The sequence below is a fragment of the Triticum dicoccoides genome, chromosome 3B (assembly GCF_002162155.2).
Source record: "Triticum dicoccoides isolate Atlit2015 ecotype Zavitan chromosome 3B, WEW_v2.0, whole genome shotgun sequence".
In the NCBI taxonomy this organism is placed as follows: domain Eukaryota; kingdom Viridiplantae; phylum Streptophyta; class Magnoliopsida; order Poales; family Poaceae; genus Triticum; species Triticum dicoccoides.
The window spans coordinates 228,603,949-228,609,757 of NC_041385.1; the positions used below are offsets into that span (position 1 = coordinate 228,603,949).

The window sequence follows — 5,809 nt, forward strand, 5'->3', positions numbered from 1 at the left end:
GGCCCGGCGGGTGGCGGGGGCTGAAGGCGGCCTGGACCACGGGCGACCTCCCCTGCCGTGGCCGGCGGCTGGCGGGGCAGGTGGCGTGGCGGCGGGGCCTCCAGTTTGGGCGAGGTCATCGGCGCGCTGGTGCGTGGAGCTGCGGGGGCGGCGAGCGGCTGGTGCGGGCGGTCATGGCGGCGGGCGGCTCTGGCGTGGCGGCAGGGGCGACGAGGCAGGGCGTCGGTGGCGGGCTCCGGTGGCCTGGGCCGGCTCCTGGCTTGGCGCTGAGGTGGTGCGGGTCGCGGGCGACTTGGATCTGTGGGCAGCCGCCCCTGCCCTGGCTTCGGGCGGGTGGGGGTGACGGCGCAGTGGTGGTGGCTGGCGGGGCGTGTTGGTCGAGTCTGCGTCAGATCCTCCCTGGTCTGGCGCTCGGACGGCGACGGACGGCGCGAGGAGGCATCTCCGATGAGATTCCATGGCTGCAGCTGCGGGTTGATTTGGTCTCCCTCGTCGGCGGGCTCGCGGTTGCCGATGGCCTCGCGGAGATGCGTGTCAGCTACCATGGTGGGGCGACATGGGGATCCTCCTTCTCCCCCTTTCCCCGTGTTCGGTGGGGAGCTTGGTTGGAGGGATGGGTGGCCTCGATGCGGTCGCGTCACCTGTCGCCGACACGATTTGCCGGTCCGGATTCGTCCGCTCCCCTTTCTCCCCCTTTCCTCGGCCGTGGGCGGGTTGGCACAGGTTTACCAGCGGAGCGTCGGCGGGTGGTTCCGTCGGTCGAGGGCCATCGGTTGGTCCAAAGTTGGGGCCTTTGTGTTAGTCTCGGGGTTGTCTGGTTGCAGGGCGGCGGCTCTGGCGGCGGGAGGCGCGACGTTCGTGGGCGGAGCGTGCGTCTCAGGTGCGGGCAGGCAATCATGGCCGCGTGGGTGGCGTGGTTGCGGGCGGACGACGGAGTTCAGGTTCATCGGTGGGGTGTGAGTGCCGGGGTACATCACTTGTCCAGTCCTGTGACTGGCCGACGGTGGCGGTGGCCGTTGCCGCCGTACCCTTCCTGAAGGCTCCGTCGCGGCATTCACACTCTTGTTGTCTTGCTCCGGGTGAAAACCTGATCTCCGCTGATCAGGCGGTGGCGGCTACCCATGGTCGTATCCTTCTTGGAGGCACCGCTTTGGAGGCCTGGCTTCGTTTGGTCCGGTTCACCTCTCTATTGGTTGTCGGTGGGGTGGTGTGTCGGTGCCTGGCACCTTTGTATCTTGCCTTGGGTGTGTGCGGTGTGTGCATTGTTCGGTATCTCGGATGTACTCGGTGATGTTTGCTTTATAATATAAAGCGGGGGGAAACCCTTTTTCGGAAAGTATGAAATGTAGCTGTGTAAAGCCAACTGTTAACTGGCTTACGATTTTAGTAGCAAGCTAGTATAACATTAAGAAGTGAACGTCATTAAAGAGTACCAACATGCACCTCCTCTCTGAAACAAAACGAACTACAGAAATAAGTTGTATCAAACAGGTTGATATTCCACTTTTTACACACGATCAATAACCGCGATTCTTTGCAAGAAATAATGTGCATTTCCCAATCAATTAAATTAACAATAGTTATAGGATATGGAGAAAAAAGGTTAGTTATTACTTGATGGCTAAGAATAAAATATTTAGATTGACATTTCGTTCGGTCGTACCCACAAAACTTGCAGGATAGAATATTTCAGAACTAACGACATAACAATATTAGATGAGAGCGAAGCCTTGAACAGCTAAGGATTGGAATATTCCAAAGAAATAATCCTTAGAAAAGCAATTGAGATTCGTGACGTACTAATTAAGTAAGCTCTCTCCCAGTGAACAGATATACCTCATTAAAAATCTAACGAATTTTAATGTCAACGCTGTGTCACCTGGGCAGGTATTATTCTAAATCATGACGTAGTACTCAACATAATGGCACATGAGGCACCTCCAAACTGAGTCCATGGTTGTTCTCCTGTGATTTCATCAGACATATGCCATAGTCACATGATACTGGTGGGATAATTGGATGAAGAGACACGGTGCTTGGTTTGCACTGCATGATGCCGATATCCTTAAAGTATCAATAGGTTGGAACATTGGTATGAACATATAATCCTACTATAGATAAATTCTTACATATATACATAAGAAACTGGAACAAAAGAACATCACCTCCAGTCCTGGACTCGAAATGATTTTGAAATATATTTGCACCAGCTCCCACCAGAGAAGAACAATGTGGCATATGAAATTTTAAGGTATATATACAAATCAGAATCATGCCCAAATGTGCTTCTTATTTCTTAACATAAATGCAGAATCAATTGAAGCTTCAGGAAAGAAGGAGCTATTTCTGTACAATTTCAGATACATGCAGAGTAGTAGATTACCTCATATACTTGCCATGCATCTCTCTTATTTGATGATATCATCACAGTTATTGCATTATCATAGTACTATGTGCTCCATGTAAAGAAACATCATGGATTTTCCATGCACAAAATCTCTTTCAGCTCCATGTTCTGTCCAGATCCAAAATGGCTTTCCTTACAGATGATGATAATATTTGAGGAACTTAGTAGAGAACTCTTAGTTAACTCTTGTGTGCTATTGAGAACACCAAGACAAAATAAAAAGAACTTACTCCCTCTGTAAAGAAATATAAGAGCATTTAGATCACTACTAAACACTCTTATATTTCTTTACGGGGGGAGTAGTAGAGAACTCTCAGTCAACTCTTGTGTCATACCAACGATACCGAAACAAATAAAAAAATTGTAGCAAGAAAACTTTGGATCAGCCAATACAGTTTTATGAACCAAACTAAAAGTGACATAACCAACTAAGAATGATTTCCATGAAAACAGTAAAAAAAACAGCTATACGGGCGCTTGAGCTTGTACCATAAATGACCACGGAGTAGAAGATCTATCGAAAAGAAATTGGTTTATCTCTGTAGAGGCTGATGGCATAGTTTAAAAAGGGCATCCAAGAAAAGCCGTATATCTTGATGATACTACAAAAATAGAAGTGTAATTGTGTTTGTATCCTCAATATCATCCATGGAACGGTGCATGTTGCACAATTTGCCTACTGATGGAATATCAGAAAGCAGTGCTGCACTGCATTAGCCTGGGCCGCTGATGATGATGGCGCTGCTGCTACAACCGAAGTTGCAGCTTCTCAAACCGGAGGCCGGAGGTGCAGCTCCAGGTGGAGTAGCGCCGTGGAAATCATAGGACGGTGCTAGTGGCATGACTAAAACTCCAGCTTGTTGATTCTTAGGCTGGATGTGACCTCCCAGCCGAGCAGAACATGGAAGGTCGGGGACGGGAGGACTCGAGGGAACATTGACGGAGCAGGGCGTGGAAGATCGTAGGACGGGAGGAGTCAAGGCAACGTCTAGATAGAGACCTAACCGAACTCTAGGGAGGCAAAGAAGAATAGGCAGATGCATCAGCACACGGAGATGGGTTTTTTTTTTACATCAGCACATGGAGATGAGTTGGGTACGTGGGTGAATTGTGCGCGTGGCTTGTTAGGACTCTATACTTGTTTCTTTTTTAATTATGTACTGTTTCTTTTTACAGATATCTGTACGTGATTCCTAAGGAGGGATGGATTTTTTTCCTGCTAGTCATTATGTACATGTATGTTTTTTCTGCTAGTTATTACGTACGTGCAAGTTTGGTCAGATTTTGTCTTTTTTCCAGCAAAACTATATATGTGTGTTTCTTTTTACAGATATCTGTACCCGATTTTGTGTGCGTGGCTTGTTAGGACTCTATACTTGTTTCTTTTTTTAATTATGTACGTGTTTCTTTTTACAGATATCTGTACGTCTCTCCTTAATAATAAAGCATCGATTGGGTCTCCGGGTTCACCGTCGCGTCATTTTACACAAAGGTACCTGTAGTTTCGGATATACAACCCGCCGTACTATTATAAGTCAACCCGAACCGGTACCGACGAGAGAAAAAAAGAAATAACCCACCCGCACGACCCTGCCTCCCAATCCCCTCCAAAAAAATACCTATCCCATCTCCACCTCCTGCCCACACCACGCCCCGCCTCGCCACGCGCCATCGGCCCACCCCACGCCGCCATGTGCCGCCGGGCAACCCCCATCCCGTTGTGCGCCCACCACCACGCCGACGTGTGCCGCCCTCAGGGAAGAGGGGAAGCGGAGCAGAGCCATGGGTGGCTGGAACACGTGCTGCCGTTGTGGCCTGCGGTGGACCACGACCAGGCTTTAGCAGGTAGGAAGGAACTCGGGCAGGGCAGCTCGTGGGCGCTGGATGGAGGAGTGGCGCTGGGTGGTGGGGAGGCCCTCTCTCTCCGGTAGGTGGCTGGGGTAACAGGGGCAGCAGGACCGGTGCTTAGTGGCGCTGAGGGTCTCGATCGAGCAGGACTTGGCGCTGGACGTCGCGGGTGCTCCTGGCGTTCATCGTCTCCAAGCCTAGACGAAGCAGGCAGCGACGGCGGCTCCCGACACGGTCGGAGAAGGTGGGGCGGCGCGGATCTGACGCTGAACAGCGGCGGGAGCTTGGGCATCAGGGTCGGAGATTCATGGCGCGGGTGTGATGCTTCCTGTATAGAAAAGATACGGGGAGGTGAGAGGTGAGGAAGAGATCCAGAGGCTGGAGTTAGGGAAGGAAATGAAGAGGGAGAAGGTCCGCGGAGCAACGGCTCGAGTTGCAGGGGGTAGCCGGTGACGGTGTCGAGTGCCGGACGGGGAGCCGAGGAGGAGCTGCAGGCGCCGGGGTCGAGGGGAGTTGCTTGCTCGGGCGTGGTTGGTGCGGGAGGCGGCGTACGGGCGGCGGCGTTGTTGCAGCGCGGCTGGCTGTGTATGGGTTCCGGGCTGGCGGCCGGCCTGCACGCGCGAGGCCTGGCCGGGCCTCTGGCGGAGGCGTAGGAGGAAGTCTGGTGGTGCGCGTCGGCTGCCGGTGGAGAAGTGGCGCTAGGTGGTGGGCAAATGTCGCAGGAAAAGAAAGATGAAGGCAGCGAGTTGGGTGGATGTGTGGAGAAGATAAGAACTGAGTGGTGAGAAAGGAATTCTCGATGGGATTGAGTGCCTGCTGCTACTGCTTTTTCTAAACGATGCCATGTCGCTGCTGCTAGATGTTGATTTTTTTTCTTTTTTTGCGTAGAGCTAAGCTAGCTAGATCTCGATCTCTGCTAGCATACAATTTACTTGGCCGCAGTTTAAGCCAACCATTTCTTAATCTTAATTATGAATACATTAGTAGCTACAGTACTTCAAAGATGTGTGACTGAAATATTGGAAAGATTTGTTAAAAAAATATTGAAAAGAAATAATATTTCTTAAGGAAAAAGATATTTGGTGCTCACCTATGGACTACCTGATCATCTATATATTCCTCGAGTCTGGATGTTCCTGATGCCATTGATGAGATTGAGAGGAGGGAGATATTGGAATTGGGTCCGGAGGAGGGGATGCGTCCTATTTCGCCTTGCACGCCGGCTAGGGAGAGAGAGAGAGAAGCATGTGGTCATGGCTACACCGACCATGTCCGGGGTCCTTTCGTGCACCACCTACATGCATGTGCCTACTCCCCTCCGCCATATCATCTCACCCGCAACTCTGCATGTCCTAATCCTGATCCTGTTCGAGCCCTGATGATGCTGTCAAGGGAGGCAGTCGGTGTGCTCCTACTGCCGGTGATAGCGTATCAACAAAAGAGCACCAAGCATTGTAAACTCTTTACTATCTAAGTCTTATCTAACATATGAATTTATAATAAGACAAGGAATCTAACATATTGAGAGATAGAGCTCAGTATTTCACCATGATA

At 50.8% G+C, this 5,809-nt stretch overlaps 1 long non-coding RNA gene across 1 annotated transcript; it reads right to left on the reverse strand.

The window, feature by feature from the left end:
- Positions 1-2,939: 2,939 nt before the first annotated feature.
- On the reverse strand, positions 2,940-5,164 carry LOC119275654. Its single transcript, XR_005135812.1, has 2 exons — positions 4,681-5,164; positions 2,940-4,583 (listed from the first exon to the last, which is right to left on the reverse strand). It is a non-coding gene; the product is annotated as an uncharacterized LOC119275654 (long non-coding RNA).
- Positions 5,165-5,809: the final 645 nt, after the last annotated feature.